Raw genomic sequence first — 18,019 nt, forward strand, 5'->3', positions numbered from 1 at the left:
ATTCTGGGGAGTTGGGAAGAGAACACGGAGAGCAGACTACGTCTCTCAAATCCAACTTCACACCCCCCAGCCATCAGGGACTTTTGAGAGAAGCACTTGAGAAGTACGGAGAAAAAAATCCAGGCTTTGTAGTGTTCAAGCCCTCATGTAATATTGCCGCTGTGGGCCTTGGGGAATGAGTTCTTATTTCTTAAACTCTCCCCTCCTTATCAGCTTTGTCCACGGAGGATTCCAGGAGGTGATTCTAGCCTGATGGTAGGAAATGCCTAGAATCTGGATTCTTTTCTCCATGCCTTTCTAAAGTTTGTTTGTTTTTGGAGGGGAGGTAATTAAGTTTACTTAATTATTTAAAAAAAAATTTTTTAGAGGAGGTACTGGGGATTGAACCCAGGACCTCATGCATGCCAAGCATGTGCTCCACCACTGAGCTATACCCTCCCCTCTCCATCCCTTTCTTACTGGTTTCAACAGTAGATGAAGTCAGGAGATTTTTTTTTTTAAGTGTTTTTCAAAATATGCACACATTTCTGTATAGACCAAGGCTTGACAGGAACTTATGCTCAGTAAATACTCAATGAACAATTGTATGCCCTTGCCAGGCCTGACACCCTTAGGAGAGCAAGTTAAATATGCCTCTTGGAGAAAACAAGTATTTTTTGGCCCGGGGTCAGTTATCACTTGGTCACACCAGGTCACACCAGGTCACACCCTTCCAAAACACCTACACTTTCCAAATCCAGAGCAATATCCTAGGATGTTCTACAGTGTTGTTGGCCCTGTAGAGGTGAGGTTCTGCCCTGCTGTAGTCAACTCTGCTAGGGCAGTATGCACGGCTTCCAGCCAACGTAGCATTAAGTTCCTCCAAATGTATCTTTCAATAACTATCTCCCTCACAGAGTGGGCAGAGATAAGAGACATAATGAAGTAGAGAGGGGGGGAAAAAAAAAAGCAGCTGAAGCATGCGTCCCTGGCAGCCGTCGGCGTCAACAGAAGTACGTACTTTTAATCCCTCGTCTTTTGCTGGCGGATGACCCTCTGCGTCAGCAGCGGTGTAATCGCTCCACTTTACCTCTTGCCGAGACTTCCGGGAGATGTCCCCCGCCCTGGCCTTTCTTGGCTTGGTGAGAGAGCCCCTGGAAGCTACTATTTCAGCTGTAATCCAATACATGCATGTTTTAAAAATCAGGCTGTTTGTTTTAATGACTTCCTGAAACTCCCCAAAGGGAAATGCATCATAAATAAGTATCTCTTCAGAGGTGCTTGGAGCCTCCTAGTCTGGCCAGGTGTTGCAGGAAGGGATAACACTGCAGACTCAGCAGATCTTGAAGGAACAGTTCAGATGACCTGTTCGTACTCAAGAGTGTTACAGGAGTCAGATAAGACAGTCATTATTAATCAGCTTATATTAGATAAATTAAAGTTTATTTTATCAGGCAACATTATCTTCCCACTTACCAATTCCACTCAACTTTCCTATTAAGTGGAAAAATGTTGAATGCAAATAGAAGAAACTAGGCAGACTCAGGTTAAGAAAAAATTAAGAGTATTTGTAAAGTTACTGGGTTTCTCCCAGAATCTAAGACCAGCGTTCAATTTCTCAAGAAATTGGTACCAGGATCAGGGCTCTGCTCAGTCTGCTCTCACAGCTCATCAAGCTACGGGGCAGGATGAGCCAGTGTTGCCATGGTCCACACCACGTCCTTGCTTTGGCACGTGCCCGTCCCTTAGGCTGGCAAGGCCCTTCATGCTCCTTCAGGTTGGCGTCCCCATCCCCTTTCCCAGAATAGCCTGGTTCTCCAGCCAGTTGCTCTCTGTCCCCTCGCTACTCCTTTGGAAACTATCTTGTTTATTACCCTAAACTTGAATATAAGTTTCATGAGGAGCTTGCTCACCTCTGTAGTCACATCATCTAGACATTGCCTGCACACAGTAGGTACTCAGTAAATGTTGGCTGAATGAATATAGAAATACAGGCTTGGCTGCTACCATTATGGGTCATCAGGCAGTTGAAAAGGAAAGAGCTCTGTGAGCTAGCAGAGACTCCCCAGAACGTCCAGAACCACCTGGCTACCTTAACCGACCTCCAGTACTTTCTCAAGTAAGCAAGAGGATGCCCATCACACGCAGGCCCTGCCTTCGTGCTGCTCAGCCCTAAGCCCTTTACCAGTCCAACGCCAACTCACGGAGCCGAGTCACTGTGCTATTCACAGAAGACCAGGGCACGGGTCCTGAATCAGGGCAAATCCGTGCTCCAGGTATCTCTTCACCCCAACACACATGAGAGGAATCACCAAGCTTGGGCTCAATATTTGCAGTCAATCCCCATTATTCTTGGATGCCTTATTTGTGAATTCCTCTACTTTCTGAAACTTTTTACTTGTAATTCAAAAATCAACACTTCCAGTGGACTTTGTGGGCAAGTGCAGAGCAGTGAAAAACGTTAGTCACTCAATGCGTGTGTTTCCAGCTGAGGCTGAACTAGGTGATTTTCTGCCTTACTGTTTTAGCTCTTGTGCTATAAACATGTGTTCTTTTTGGGGTCTATTTGCTGCCCCCCTTTAGTGACTTCAGTGACTGTTCGTGACTTTGCTGTCCACATGGCCCCCAGGCAGAGTGCCGAAGCGCTGCCTAGTGTTCTTAAGCACAGAAGGTTGTGACATGTGCCTTATGGAGTAAATCCGGGTGTTAACCAAGCTTCATCAGGTGTGAGCTGTAGCGCTGTCCATGAGTTCAAAGTTAATGAATCAACAGTATATATTAAATACAGTGTCTTTAAACAGAACACAAGGCAAGGTATTGATCAGGTGACAAAAATGGTATGACCTGAGGCTCACAGGATAGAACCTGTATTTCCTCCTAGGAGCAATGGTTCAGTATGTGTAATTTCATTGTTCGCAGTGACTTTATAGAACATAACTATCAACTATCATGAGTAATGAGAATCAACTGTATGTCTTACTCTAGTGAGACTGACTTCAAGGACTTTTCGTACCCATTTTATTGATTATATCAAGCAGGCCTTCCCAATGTTTGCTTGAAACATATCTTTGTTGTTTTCAAAACAAGCCATTCAGAACACACATCTTTGATGAAGAGTGTGCACCCGTTCGATGAATCATTTGTTTTCTTTTGCCACTTGCCTGAGTTCATCGCCGGTCACTGGCGTCAAGCTCGTGAGAACTGTATCTACGTCCATGAATACTTGGGGCTAATAATACTCTGCTTTTCTATTGCCGACTAGAGAAAAAGAGATTGTATTTTTCACAGTTCACTGTTGACAGGCCCGGGAAGGGGCTCACTGAGCTGTGAAAGTTGACATTAGGTACACAGCCACTCAATCCACATGGCAGTGAAGGTCCATGAAACGTGTACGTTCTTTATAATGTGTCTGGTCATTCAGCATATTGCCTGTCGCTTGTCTTGGACCAAAAAATAATTAGGAGGTAATTGTGGGAAGGGCAAGATCGGGGGTAGATCAGATGAATAGTGAACATTAAATTCAGTGGAATCTTCTTACACTGAGTCTGGAAGAAATGGAAAGGACAGGAGATGGTAGCCTTTAAGGCGGGAAGAAGCTCATTGGCAAAGGGCGATTTGGTCGGTGAAGCCAAATTTCAGACTCCGTGAGGATTATGCAGGGACAACTGGAAAGAGAGGTAGACGCGTCACGCTTGCGTGTGTAGGATGTACAAATTGCCTCCTTCGGGGGCCAGGCTTGGCTTGGTCCTCACGCTGGCTTCTCCCCGTCCTGAGTGACTAATTCATGTCGCCACTCCCTCATCAATCTGGCCTCACTCGGCAAACGTCTGCTTGGAGTGGCTGTGGGAGCAGCCGAGGTCCAGGTCTGGGGACGCTGCAGAGGGTGAAGGCCAGGTCTCTGGACTCGGGTATAAGAACGCCCAGGTTCGACTTACAGTCCTGCCGCCTACTGCCCGTGCAGCCTTCGCCCCGTCAGGCCACCTGTCAGGCGTAAAGCACAGATGGCACCAGCGCCCACCTCGTCGGGCTGCCGTGAGGGCTGAAGGCGATAATCTTCCTATCGGTGCTTTGCGCAGTGCCTGGCAGAGAGGGAGTCCTCGTCGGAGAAACAGAAGCGGGGCGGCCGTGCCAAGATGTCCTTAGCAAGGAAAGAGTGGTAGACGAGGAGGCGGGCGGGCCAAATCCTGCAGGGCTCAGAGATGGCCAAAGTAAGGATTTTACAACTAATTCTTAAGTGCATTTAGGAAGCCTCTGCGTGGTTTTAAGAAGGGCACTGACAACACGTTTAGAAGAAAACAGTGTTAGTTCTAATATCATTTTTGCAAGGCACTTGTAACTAGAAACAGTGTAACCTAGCCTGACCCCTTTCATTCCCTTCACTTCTGACCGGCCTCTGAGCCACCGTGCAGTGTCCCTCCATAGTCCGACGTAAGAGGGACCGCCAAGCTGGCCCCCTGCTGATGACAGGTGCTGGGAGAGGAAGTATGTACCGTAACTGACACCTAGGGTGCGCTCGCCTGCATGGGGCTCACAGTGTTTTATTCAAAGGTCACCTTGGAACCGCCTTCTAAAATTTTATTATCCCCCTTTTATGGAGGAGAGACTGAGGCTGGAAGTCTCACAGGTGGGATTCAAATGCGGGTTGTCTGCTGGAGGGTGCCGTGGCCTCTCCCCGTTTCCACAGGGAGCCTGAATGCGATGCAGTGACAGCCCTGAAGTCAGGCAGTGCCGTAGCTCGTACCTCTGTGCCTCAGTGTCCCTATCAGAAAAGTGGGGCCTAACACCACCGATTTCCACTGGTGAGCCATCAGTGATGTATGGATGCAGAGTGGTCCACACGGGGCTGGACACCTAGGAATGGTTCCATCCGTGCTCCACGGTTCTCTTTCGTCCGCTCTGTTGCCCGTCTGCTGGTGTGCTCTTGGCGTCTAGTGCACTGAGGTTGTGGCATGTTTTCATTTGTTTCCTGAAAAGGCAGCTCCTTTCCATTAAGCAGCTGCCTCGTTGTCTCCAAGACAGTGTCTTGCATGCAGAAAACATAGCCCATCCCTCCGCAAAGAGCTGTGTCGTTCCGTGGCTGCTAACCGCCACCCTGGGTGGAGGTGGATGGGGGAGCTGGGCCCCAACTCCTCCTAAACTAGTTCTCACCCAATCATGCTTTTTAATTAAACCTTTCAGGGTTTAATTAGGAAACGACCCGAGTCATCTTTACTTCTGAAAATCTGTTTGTGGTTTGGCTTAATTACGTGGTGAGATGTCATATGATTTCTCCTCGTGTGTGAAATTAATCCACCGAATATTTAAAGAAGGAAAACCTCTAAAGCACTGACCTGGGCATCCGGCTGACAGCCAGTATACAGCTGGAAGGAGTTCCACTTAAAGGAATGCTCGGAAAAGCCGGGCAGGTTTTCAGTGGTCATTTTATACAGGGTACGTCAGAGATAACGGCCTCTTAACCAGTACGTCTAATCATGCAGCCTTTAATGGTGCCTCGTTACAAGGAGAAACAAATGTAGCTTCTCATCAGAGTACTTTACTCCAGTTCCAACTCCCCCCCAAGCTCGTACACGCTGTTCTCCAGCGACATCCTGCTCTGTCCCTCCCCGGAACCACCAGACTCCTTTATGCTTCAGTGGCTTTGTACATGACACAGCCCTCCCTGCAGTGCCTGGTCCTCTGCATCTCTGTATTAACCCTGTCTTTATTTTCTGTATTCCGATGTCTTGACATCACTGAATCTTGCTGGGAGGGGCTACTGCCCCCTCCCCCGGCAAGGGTGAACTGATTCCTAGAGATAGCAGGCAGCTCACCAGCCCGCAAGCACATCTTTCCTGTGCAAACCGACCAATCTGGAGTCTATACCATCCCCACGCCTCCTCCTCCCCCTTTATCTTATATTCTGGACCACTCTCTCTCTGCTCACATCACCCCAGGACAACTCAAGACAGCCCCTATTCCCCAGGACCTGCTGAGAAAATTCAGACTAGCTACCTTTCCCCTGTCTTGCCCATTCCTGCTGCCCACGGAAGCCCCAGAAAACGCTCTTGCCCTTGTCTTCCCTCACCCCTCTGCTTCCTGACTCACCCTGACACTCCCCCGAGCGGCCCCCGCAGCGGGGCATGGCATGCCTCGTGTGTCTAGGGACCTGTGACTATAATAAGCATTTTCCTTCATGATAGCCATTTCAGTGTCTGTGAGTCTCAGCGTTCCTGGTTAAAACAAATCTCAGGGACAATTAAAAAAGCATCTTTCTAAAAGGGCAGCTCAGAGGCACTCAAATAGGTACGCCTTCCCCATTCCTCTTGCAAAGGTGGTAATACAGACACACGTGTCTCCCTCCTCATCAGGCTGAGCATTCCCAGATTCCGTGTCATGTTCATCTCTGAACGCCCAGCATTTAGCGCAAGGCCTGGTGTGTTTGTGTACGGAGCAGACACGAGGAATCAGTGGATGAACTGAAACCAACACAGCCTGCCAGGCTGGATCCATTAGTAGATGAAGCATTGAACAGTGCAGTGTGGGTATTTCCCTAACTCTCCTGAACCCACGTGGGGCAGTGTAGCTTGGTGGTTCAGAGCACAGCTTGGGGTCCAGCGTCAGCGCCCAGTCCCAGCTCTGCCACGTCCTCCCCCCATGGCCTTGGTCCGAGTATTTCACCTCGGTGGGCTTTGCTTTTTTCATCTATAAAATAGACATGCTAGGCGTCTCTATCCCCAAGTGGTAGATTAGAAAAGGCCACAATTCTTTTCACAAACTCTTTCCTCGACTGCTATCTCCTGCCCTTCCTTTACCTCCCGACGCCTCCTTACCCCTGACATCATACAAAGGCCACTCCTTGAGAGAAACCTTCTCTGCCTGCCTTTAATTAGGGCACATCTCCCTCATGCAGAAGTCTTTAACCCTCCACCCTTCTCCTTAGTAATACTTGCTGTTACAATTTTTCTCCAACCGTCATGGCTTGTGAATATGGTGTCTTTCCCATCAGACCGTGTATGAGTCATGTTTCTCCAGAGCAGCATAACCAAGAGGATGTGTGCACAGTATGGAGAGAGGATTATTTTTAGCAATCAGTTCACACAGTACTGGAAGTTCAGCGTATTCAAAATTTGCAGGGTTGGCCGGCAGGCTGGAGACCCAGGGGAGAGATGCAGTCTGAGTCCTAAGGCAGTCTGCTGGCAGGACGTTCTCTTCTTCCAGGGAGCTCTGCCTTTGTCTTGTATTAAGGTCTGTGACTGATTGGGTGAGGCTCACCCACATTATGGCGAGTCACTTGCTTTGCTCACAGTCCACGGATAGGTTAATGTGATCGAAAAAATACCATCTTGACAACATCGAGAAAAATGTCCAACCAAGGCCCTAAGTGCCTTGGCCTAATCAAGTTGATAAAAAGAAATTAACGATCATAGACTAACCTGCAGGAAGGCAGGATTCAGTCTAACGCGGCTACCTGTTAAACCTGGCATGTCATGTGCCCTGAGCAAATCATGAGTGACCACAGAGCACGGCAGGGTGCGGTCCCGAAATGCCCAAGTAGTGGTCCAGGGTGTTATTCTTCACAATCCAAGCTTTCTTTTTAATTGAAGTATTCTTTTTCATACTATTTCATTATAAGTTATTACAAGCTATTGAATATAGTTCCCTGTGCTCTACAGTAGGCCTTGTTTTTTAATCTATTCTGTATATAGTAGTTAGTATCTGCTAATTCCAAACTCCTAATTTATCCCTCCCCATATCCTTTCCCCTTTGGTAAGTGTCAGTTTGTTTTCTATATCTGTGAGTCTGTTTCTGTTCTGTAAATAAGTTTATTTGTGTCATTTTTTTTTTAGATTTCACATATAAGTGATGTCATACGATATCTGTCATTTTCTATTTGACTTACTTCACTTAGTATGATAATCTCTAGTTCCATCTATGTTGCTGCAAAAGGCATTTTCTTTTTTATGGCTGAGTAGTATTGCATTGTGTGTGTGTGTGTGTGTGTGTGTGTGTGTACACACATATATACATATACACACACCACAGCTGCTTTAGCCAGGCACCTGTTGATGGACATTTAGCGTGTTTCCATGTCTTGGCTGTTGTAGATAGTGCTGCAGTGAACATTGGGGTGCATGTGTCTTTTGGGACTAGTGTTTTCTCCAGACATATGCCCAGGAGTGGGACATAATTGCACCTTTAGTAGTGTCAAGATACAGAGAGGCAAGAGCCAGGACTAGGACCTTAACTGGCTCCCGTGGAGGAAAGCAGGGTTCTCAGAACACGCAGTCATCATGGCTGTCCTTGTAAGGTCTCTGATGGGGAGGGTGGCAGGCAGAGGAGACAACAGGTGGAAGGAAGGGCATAGGACCTAGGCACAAAGGACAAGGGTAGTCGAAGGGACACTGTCTGTTTGAAGTGTTCCTTAGGCACCTCTGTACTGAAAGGCTCCCCTTGACCCCCTTTTTTCTAGGATCTTACCACAAACACTTCCCAGGAAGGGGGCCCCTCCAGATGTGTTACTGCTCCAGCCACACTGATTCCAAATGCTTTAGGTTCCTAGTAATCCCAGAAGCTCCACCGCTTCCTCTGTCTGCATGAAGGCGATGGGAGAGGCCGAACTTTGAGAGCCCTTGGGGAGCCAACAGAGGCCACATCTGTATCCATTGCTTTTTTCTGGGAGCCTTTCAATAATCAGTCCCCGAGCACTAATTCAACGACCGTGTATTGGCAAGTAGAAGCTACAGACCTTAGAACTAATGAACTAGTGTCAGGCAAATGCCAGGGAGGGGAAAAGTAGGGTAAGTGGGAAAGTGAGCCCCTGGGGAGGACCCTAAGGTGTGACTGGTGGTCAGAGACCCCCTCTCTCTCCCAACCGCTGTTTGGAGCAGGTGTCTGAAGGAAGCAAGGGAACGAGCTGTGTGTAGCTTTGGGGGAGTGTGGTCCGAGCAGGGGCAGCTGTGCATGCGAAGGCCCTGAAGTGGGGCAAGCTCTGCGTGTTCAGCACGGAGCAAGCCCACTGAGGCAGCTCAGAGCGAGCAAAGGGATGGGCATTCAGCAAGGCGTGTGCAGAAGCCGCAGGCGCTGTGAGGCATCGTGTCTGACGGTGAGGGCTGGAGTTCCTGTCCCGGCTCGCTGGCTACCACTTACGGGTTTGGGGCCCAGCAGTGCAGTCAGGGCTTCTCAGAGTCAAGAGGGATCCAGCAGAGGGCGCCCTGCAGCACCCTGATCCCAAAGTACATTCTTCTAGGGACTTCTTTTCTCATCTACTCAAATGGGTCCTTTGTTCCTAAGGCCCGCGTGCCAAGAACTTTGGCTCACATGTGCCACCGTTGAATAATTTTGTCTTCTGGGAGGAGAAAAGCAGGGAGACCAGTGAAAGAGGTTCTTGCAAAAGCCAGGGAAGATAAGATGTTGGCCTGGCCCAAGGCGGTAGCGCCAGACCTGCTCGCGGCTGTTGAACGGGTTTCTACCTGCCTGTGTTTCTAACCCCCTCTGCCAGCACTGCAGCCACAGGGTGGTCAGTTCTCCTTCCTCACCCGCTCTTTGACTGGATTTTATTAGGGAGCCCAAATTCCTCTCAACTTGTGTCTCCCCGTTCTGAAAATTCTAGGAGGAAAAACAAACAAACATAGCGACAACCAAGTCCCTGGGAAGAGAACAGGGCAGGCAAGGCCAGTGTATCTGGAGGCTGCCCTGGAAAGGAGGGAAAGCTGTGAGCACTCACGCCCAGCAGTTTCTGTCTTGTCACAGCTATCAGCAAAGCCCTGAGGACAGCATTGTCATAAAATCTATACAGCCCCCTACTCTGGGTTTCAAGTGTTGTCAGTTTCCTGGGCTGCAGGCTGAGAATTCATCACGATAAATTATTCTGTTGCTGCTCAGCTCAGGGATCCTGTATTTCCCTACCTGGTCCCTAGCTCCAAAGGCAATGGGCTTTACCCCACTTATAGAACCTCAGAGAAGGAAGCTTGGAGGTCATCTTGCCCAACATTGCATTCCGTTCTGAAATTATTCTTCCAGCCTCCCTGATAAATAGCCATTTGGCCTCACTACATCCTAAGGTAGCCCGTTCCACTAATGGAATGTTTTGCCCTACAACCAACTAAATCTCTTCTCCTAACCCTTGACTCCCTGACCAAGCTCTAGGGCAATATGGGGCCAACACATCTGGTCCACTTTGTGCAGGGAACCAGCCACCTCCTTCCCTCCATCGTGCCTGCTGAATGTTCAGTCAGCCTCTGAGTCACAAACACATCCACCTTCAGAATGAAAGCTTTCTGCAGTGAGTGTCTTGACCTGCTAGTAAATTAAACATTAAAGAAAGTGTACCTACTTGGAGCGGAGTTCTAAATAGCCTTTTGCTTAGGGAGGATTAAAAGCCCCTTTAATGCCAGCACTCTCCAGTCTAATGGAAAGGTTAGAGCTGGATGAAAACCTGTGTTTAAATGATCTGTATCTTGCACGACTACTGCAAGGAGGGAAAGGGAAGGGGCCCCGTGATTATCTGAAGTGGAGAGACAGGAGGAGGGAGGGAGTCATTCACGTTCATCCCTTTGAGCTGGCATCTCAGTCCTGCTTCTCTGCGTTTTTACTCGGCATCTGCTCATTCCAGTCCCTAGCCCTGAGCTAGGGGATCGGGTTTCAACGGTAAACATTCATTCACTCGTTCATCCCACAAATACTTCTTGTGGACCTGCAAGCTGCTGGCACCATCCTACCAATGGGATGGAGCAGTGGACAGAACAATGGGGGAAAAAATCCCTTATTGCACCTAACGTTCTAGGGAGGGGGAAAATAATTCCATTAGACAGAAAGGTAGCACGGAGGGTTGAGGTCGGAGATGAGAGATGAAGGGTAGGGAGAGTCCAGATAGTGCAGGGATTTGTGAGCCGTGTAGAGTTTCCATCCTTCACCTACAAGCAGTGAGGATCCACTCGAGTGTTTGACGTCAGGGTGTGTGTGTGTGTGTGTGTGTGTGTGTGTGTGTGTGTGTAGTGTAGTGTAGAGTGTAGAGTGTGATCTAGTTTATATTTGGAAGAGAATGGATTCAATGTAGAGAACGGATTGGAGGGAGCCATAGTGAAGACAGAAAACTATTACAGTGGTTCGCAGGAACAGTGTCATTGACTTGGACCAGCATCATAGCAATGGGCGTAGAAACAAGAGACCAGATTTAAGAGATCCAGGAGAGGAAGCCAATGGGTGTGTCATGGTGATTTGAATTTGGGAGGCAAGGGAGAGAGAAAACATGTTGTTTTGAAATATGTAAGTTAATTGTGCTGCCATTTCAGAGTGATATTTTTAGAAGGTATAAATATTTGTTAAGCCCTTATCCGGGGCTTTCTGAAAGCTTGTAGGACCTCACCCTGAACAGGCCGAACTGCATGGTCATCAACCCAAGGCCATCTCCAGGAAGGATCCAGAGAGATGAGTAATTTCTCTCCTTCAATACCATCCAGTTTAAGATCTCCTGGTGAGCTTTGCTGAGAATGTGTCTTGTGCCTATCACAGAAAAATGAAACTGCACTCACATTTTTATCAGCCTTTCACGTGGTGCTCTGCGGGACTTCTGCAGTGTCAGGAATGACCTAGGTGGTGACTAAGAGTGGCAGTGCCACTCACTGGGAGGGGGAGCCCTGTAAGAGAACCAGACCTTGGGGACATGTTGCATTTGAGGTGAAAGCGTCATGAAAGTGTCAATCATTGTGTAATTTACCCGGGGAAGGCTGGGCTGGAGGTTTCCTGTTCTGAGCTTCTGTGACTCATTACTGGATGGTCTTGGAACTATCTGGGCTTCTGACAAAAGCTGTGTTAGCACAGAATCCATTGGTTATAAAGAAACAGGAGTATCAGAATCCAAAGGCAGGTGATCCTTGTGGGTTCCTTCAGTAGGGATTGGGGCTCCCTCTGGAAGTCAGGCGGTTAGCTCGTTCTCTGTACACGAGTGGTCCCTGCTTCTGCAACTGGGGAAACAAACTGCCCACCCCAGTCTTAGTCAGAGGCTGGCTAGTCCCACAGTCCACTCCAGAGCTCCAGGAAAAAGCCCTAGTGCCACATCCTGGCAACGTGTGCCACCCCTGGCCCTGACATGTCATGTCAGCACAGGGCATCTTCACCCAGCCCAGTGCAGAGGTGGTGGGGGCAGAATTTCTGTGTAAGGATGAGGCAGTCCCGACCAATTGACTAAAATGTCTGCAACAGGAAAATTAATGCTCTTCCAATCTTGTAAGAAAAAGAAAAGGCTCTCTGCTTCACAGTCAACTCTTAATTATCTTGATGGCTATTAATTTGTACATCCATATTTCTCCTTGGTTAATTATTAATCTTACACTATTTTCTGTCACTTTCCCTTAGTACTGGATTTCCTTTTCAGATTCGAGGCATTGCCCAAGAATTGTACACGTGTCACCGTTGGATCTTGTTTCGTGTCTAAGTATTATTTTTATGTAACCCACCTTGAAGGTGGTTATGTTTAAAAATTCTGAAAAATCCCTAAAACATTTCATATATTTGCATCCTTCTTTCTTTTCCCAAGACCAATGAGGGTGGTGAGCCTCTGACCCTAGCACACCTGCCTGCTACAGCCTTCGTCTCTCCTGAGTGCCACCCCTTCCACCTGTGTGGTCCCACCTAACCTGCATTATTTTAAGCCAGACGGTCCCACCAGGTCTTGTCCTGATAAAGGACCGTCTTGTCCTGATAAATGCCCTTCAGAGGACAGATTCCACTTTCCTTTCCTGGGTCCTACAAGGTCCTCAGGGCCTTTTCCTATCTCCTCTTTTACCCTCCCTTCTTCCCCCCACATACTAGACTCCTGCTGCTTGCTGTGCCTGGAGAAGCCGCCTTCCCCATCCCTGGTTCCTTTCTCCCTGGGAGACTTTCTTAAGCCCCCCCCCCCCCCCCCCCGTCAGTGAGCTAACCCCTCTCCCCCAGGCGCAAGGCCTCTACCTTGTACCACCACTCTGAGCAGCAGTGCTTTCCTGCCGTAGCTCGGTGCTCAGTTTACACTCTTGTCCGGGAGAGGTGGTATAATGACCGCAATGTTGGGATCAGATGCTTGGGTTCCAAATCAAGTTTTGTTCCTACTAGCTGTGTGAACGTGGGCAAGTGACTTAAATGTTCTGTGCCTTAGTTTTCTCATATGCGAAACAGGGTGAGTGGCAGAACCTCTTCAGCAATACTCTTTTATTCTCAGCACTTAGCCAGGCCTCAGTAAGTGTCTATATAAGAGAGACAGTCAGTGTTCAGTATTTGATTAATAACAATAACAAGTAACGGCAGATGTGACCGAATGTAGGTAGACCAGTACTAGCCCCCTGGTCAATTCTTTAAGACATCCGGACCTCAAGAACATTCACGTTCTTACAGTAATTCAAAATGGTGGTTAAAAAATTGGCAAAATGATGTCAGAATATTGTTGTTTCCAGGCATTTATTGGAAAGAATACAAACGTTGATGTTAGATTTGACTTTGGATCCTCTCTCTTTGGAACCCGTACGTTCCAAAAGGTAGATCCCTTTCTTCTCTGTGTCTCAGTTTGTTCGGATATGAGATGGGAATGACAATACTAATATTGTATAAGTCATAGGCTAAATAAGATTAAATTACCTACCACAGCGGCAAACAGAGCAGGCACTCGATGTGTTTCATAGAAGTTTCCTTTCAAAGTAAACATACAAAGAAAATAGTTTGAGGAGGGGGAACAGGTAAAAGTTTTCTCTGTGACTCAGGAACAGGGAATGACTTGACTCCATCAACAATTAAACAGCTAACATCTTTGAACTCAAAACGCTCCGGGCACTGTTTGTTCTAAAAACACATTCAGTGTCTCACTTAACTGTCCCCCGAATCATGCAAGGTCTGTACTAATATTGTCATCCGATAGCAGCGGGTAAACCGAAGCTCGGAGAAGTGTTTAAAGACGCAAAGGTAATCAGTCAGAAGGAAAAATGACCTCGTGGTAAATTTCGAAGTCTTCTCTGAAACACACAGTGACCTGGCATCTTAGAACGGGAAGGGAGCGGCCAGCCGAGGTCGACATATCTTCCTTTGCTCAGAAACGGAGCTTCTCCTAGTAATGGTACTTTCCTCCTGTCTCCCCTCCCAAGTGCTTACAACAATAACAGCTCCGAAGGACAAGGTTATTGTAAGGGGTGGAGCCACCTCTCAAAGGCTTGGCCGCTGCCATGGCTTCATTCATCTTCAACAGCCCCTAGACAAGGTACTTTTAAATAGTGATTGTTACTCACTTCTTAGCCAATAGATAGCCCACCCGTTGCTTAAGAGCATTATTTCGTCAGCTTCACTGTGTACAACGGCTATGCGCCCTCTTCCCCGATTACCCCGGATCCAACCACAGTAATAGACGTGCTCTAAAAGCAGCTGGGTGGCAGAAACATCTCTTTTATAACAGGTTTGCACCATAACTGTTGGAAATTACCTGATGATTAACGTTGTCTAACCCAGGGAACTCTCTTGCAATGAAGTTCAGGATTTATCGATAACTGTGGGATAATCCTCTGTATTTGTTTACATCAGTAATTAATGTGGTTCAGTAGGGAGCCCTTGAAACCTCGTATAAGGAAGATTCATCCCCAGTGGCATAGACTGCAGCCATATGTCACCATTCAAAAGGTAATTGGTACATTTCATTAGAAAGTAATTGAGAGATTTATTTTAATGCCTCATAATAAATAATCGTGATAAACACGATTGTTAGCAGAGCTGTGGGCACCATGGAAAGAATTTCCTTTACATCAAAATATGGTATACACTGTAAATCAATCTTGGATTTTTTCGGAGATGCTCGTTAGCATACTGTCACCTTTCCTGTGAAAACGAGAGTTTCTCTGTATGGCCACATGTCTTTCCTGTTCTCACGATTTGCCTTACAACAGGGAAGACCCTGGGTCACTCTACATCCCTCAAATGACAGTCCCCAACATGTCTGACCAGACATGTTTCTAATAGTGGGTTGGAGCAGAGCACTAAGAGGCAGCAAGACTGGGCTGTGAGGTCTGTCACACTGGCTAAACGGACAAGATAATAGACATGTCTTAGGATTGTAGCAGCGTTAAATGGTGTAATACACATAAAGGCTTAAAACAGAATCTCGGACTACAAGAAGCACTCAAGGAATGATGAATAATTAGTACCATCATTATGACGATGGCCATCTCTGTCTATGCAGAGTGAAACCATTCCACCCCAGTTGGTGGAAGAGCAAAAAAAAAAATCCCCCAAAGCCATCTGCAGATTGAGATGAAATCATACTTTTAACAGGGAACCAAGTGAAAGAGGAAAAGAATGGTAGAAGAAAAGTGAATGGCACAGTCTTCATTCCCTGTTTCCAATTACCAAGCCCTGTGTGAGAGCTCTCTCTGCCTCCTGGGTCACCACTGCACAGTGAAAAGGTAGTGCACGCCTGGGGTAAGCACTATTTTAAACATAGCTCTAGGAAGTGACTATAGAATCGTCATTACCTTTATTTTACAGAAGAGTAAGCTGAGCTCAGAGAAGGTAAGCTCTATTCCCAAAGCACACAGCTACCAAGTGGGATGGCAGGCCCCGGGTTCTGTGTTTACTTACTCCGCTTTCTTCCAATGCCAAGCTTCAGGAATTAGGATACAGAAAGCCGTGGGACAAAGTTGACGCATCTTCCTGGAGCATGTTTTACCTAAGGATTTTAAAGTAGAAATCAAGGAATGTAACTAATTATAAAGCAGACCACTGGCTTTCCATTAAATAGGGCTAGTTTATGCTGCAAAGCACACTAAATCATATTACTTTTAAAGATAAATACAGTAGACTTCGAAGAAACACCAGCCTTTTAGTGGGTCCTGTGCCCCACAGGGGATGCATTAATCCTCTATGATAATTGATAATTCATTAGAAGGTTTTCAGATAGCTACTTTGAAGCCAGATGGTCCTGGTGGCCTGAGTCCCACCTCCACGAGTCAGTGCCTGGGTAGCCTTGGGCAAATCACTCAGTCTTACTGAACCCTCATCTGTTTAATAAGAATTTGACCACATACTGTATAGGGAGTCTTGAGGATTCCCTGGATCACATGAAAATCCAAAAACATCAATATGTAGTGATCGTTCTTATTAAACATCTACAAATCACTGTCTAAACATGCTTTCTGGTTTGTTCAGCCACTGGCTTACAAGTAATCCTCCAGCTAACAGTACTGAGCCTCAGACAGAACCATCAGCCTTTCTCTCTATATTGCTTTCAAACCTATTTCCAATAAACAGCAAGGACCTACTGTATACAGCACAGGGAACTATGTTCAGTCTCTTGTAATAACGAAAGGGGGAGTAATCTAACAAAAATGTATATGTATAACTGAATCACTTTGCTGTACCCGTGAAACTAACATTGTAAATCAACTACACTGCAGTAGAAAACAAAGCTAAGAAAAAAATATTTCCAGCTTTCTATGGTATCATTTTAACTAAGAGGATCTTAAAGCGGGTTGTGAAAAATTGTCAAGTATATAGGAATGGTATCAACTAAATTATTTATAGTATGGTTGGACCAAAAACAGAAATTTTCAAGTATTACCAAGTAGAGAAAAGCATTTACTTTCATTTTGAGTGGATACATTTACATTATCCAAAATGTCTTTTAACAGAAATAAGGTATTCCATAAGTTTTTTTATTGTAGTCAGTTTTCAATGTTGTGTCAATTTCTGGCATACAGCATCATAGTGTAGACACACATGAACAAACATGTATATCCGTTTTCATATTCTTTTCCGGTATAGGTTACTACAAGATATTTAATGAGTAATTCCCTGTGCTCTACAGTATAAGCTTATTGTTTATCTGTTTTACATATAGTAGTTAGTATCTGCAAATTTCGAACTCTCAATTTATCCCTTACCCTGCCGGTAACCATAAGTTTGTTTCCTATGTCTGCAAGTCAGCTTTGTAAGTAAGTTCATTTGCCTTTTTTAAAGATTCCACATAGAAAAAGACCATATTGTATCACTTCTCTTTCTAGCTTCCTTCACTAAGAATCTCCAGGTCCATCGATGTTGCTGCAAATGGCACTGTTTTATTGTTTTTATGGCTAAGTAGTATTCCATTGTATAAATATACCACAGTGTCTTTATCCAGTCATGTGTTAATAGATAGACACTTACGTTGCTTCTGCCTTGGCTAGTGTACACAGTGCTGCTGTGAACATTGGGGTGCATGTATGTTTTTGAATTAAGAGTTCCCTCTGGATATATTGCTCAGGAGTGGGATTGTTGGATCATATGGTAAGTCTATTTTTATTTATTTTTTTGAGGACTCTCCATACTGTCCTCCACAGTGGCTGCACCAAACTGCAGTCCCACCAGTAGTGTAGGAGGGTTCCCTTTTCTCCACACTGTCTCCATTACACTGATACCAATTGGGCTTGTCTCAATGGCTGTTGGTTCATTAGTTTATCAAACAGCCCAGCTGAAGTATGGGAACAGTTATTAAAGTGCTTTTCTCAAAATAAGAATTCAACTTTGAACCCTTGAAGATTCAGTGAGATCAATGAAGAAATAGTTTGATACATATACATGCTCTTTGAGTAAAGAATCCCACTGATTTGGCCAAGTTTTATATATATATAATATCAAGAACATAAAAATGCACATGGCCCAGGGAGTACAGTGGACCCCTGAATTATCAGCCTAGTTGTTCTGGTCACAGTTACAGTTACTTTTCCCTCAGAAGCAGCATCATAACCATTCTGTCCCCCTCAGTGGGATGGTAGGTTTCCATATTAAAGGTGGTCCGTCTGCGTAAGTCACTGGTTTTCCACCACTGCCACAAATACGCCTCAGCATTCCGATTTAGTTTGGTTGGAAAGTGAGTGAAGCTTTGAAAGCTTCCCATGTGCTTCTGACCAAGGTGAAATTTCCTAGCCCCTGACCCCAGCCAATCCAGGAGCTGCCTAAAAGCAGCTGCTTTAATTGACCAAAGCACCACGAACTTCACAAGCCTTCCCACCGTTTAGAATTTAGATCCTAGATTGTTTTGAATGTCACTCCCCAAAGTAACAAAAGCCATCGTCTG

General features: G+C 46.2%; 1 protein-coding gene and 1 non-coding gene across 8 annotated transcripts in view; one reads left to right on the plus strand and one right to left on the minus strand.

Moving 5' to 3' along the window:
• The window catches only part of SGCD (sarcoglycan delta), an 840,821-nt gene that overhangs the window by 804,956 nt on the left and 17,846 nt on the right, over positions 1-18,019 (plus strand). The gene's annotated exons all lie outside the window — the stretch shown is intronic.
• On the minus strand, positions 367-439 carry TRNAA-GGC (transfer RNA alanine (anticodon GGC)). Its single transcript has one exon. It is a non-coding gene; the product is annotated as a tRNA-Ala (tRNA).

This window comes from Camelus dromedarius, chromosome 3 (genome assembly GCF_036321535.1).
Source record: "Camelus dromedarius isolate mCamDro1 chromosome 3, mCamDro1.pat, whole genome shotgun sequence".
Lineage (NCBI taxonomy): Eukaryota > Metazoa > Chordata > Mammalia > Artiodactyla > Camelidae > Camelus > Camelus dromedarius.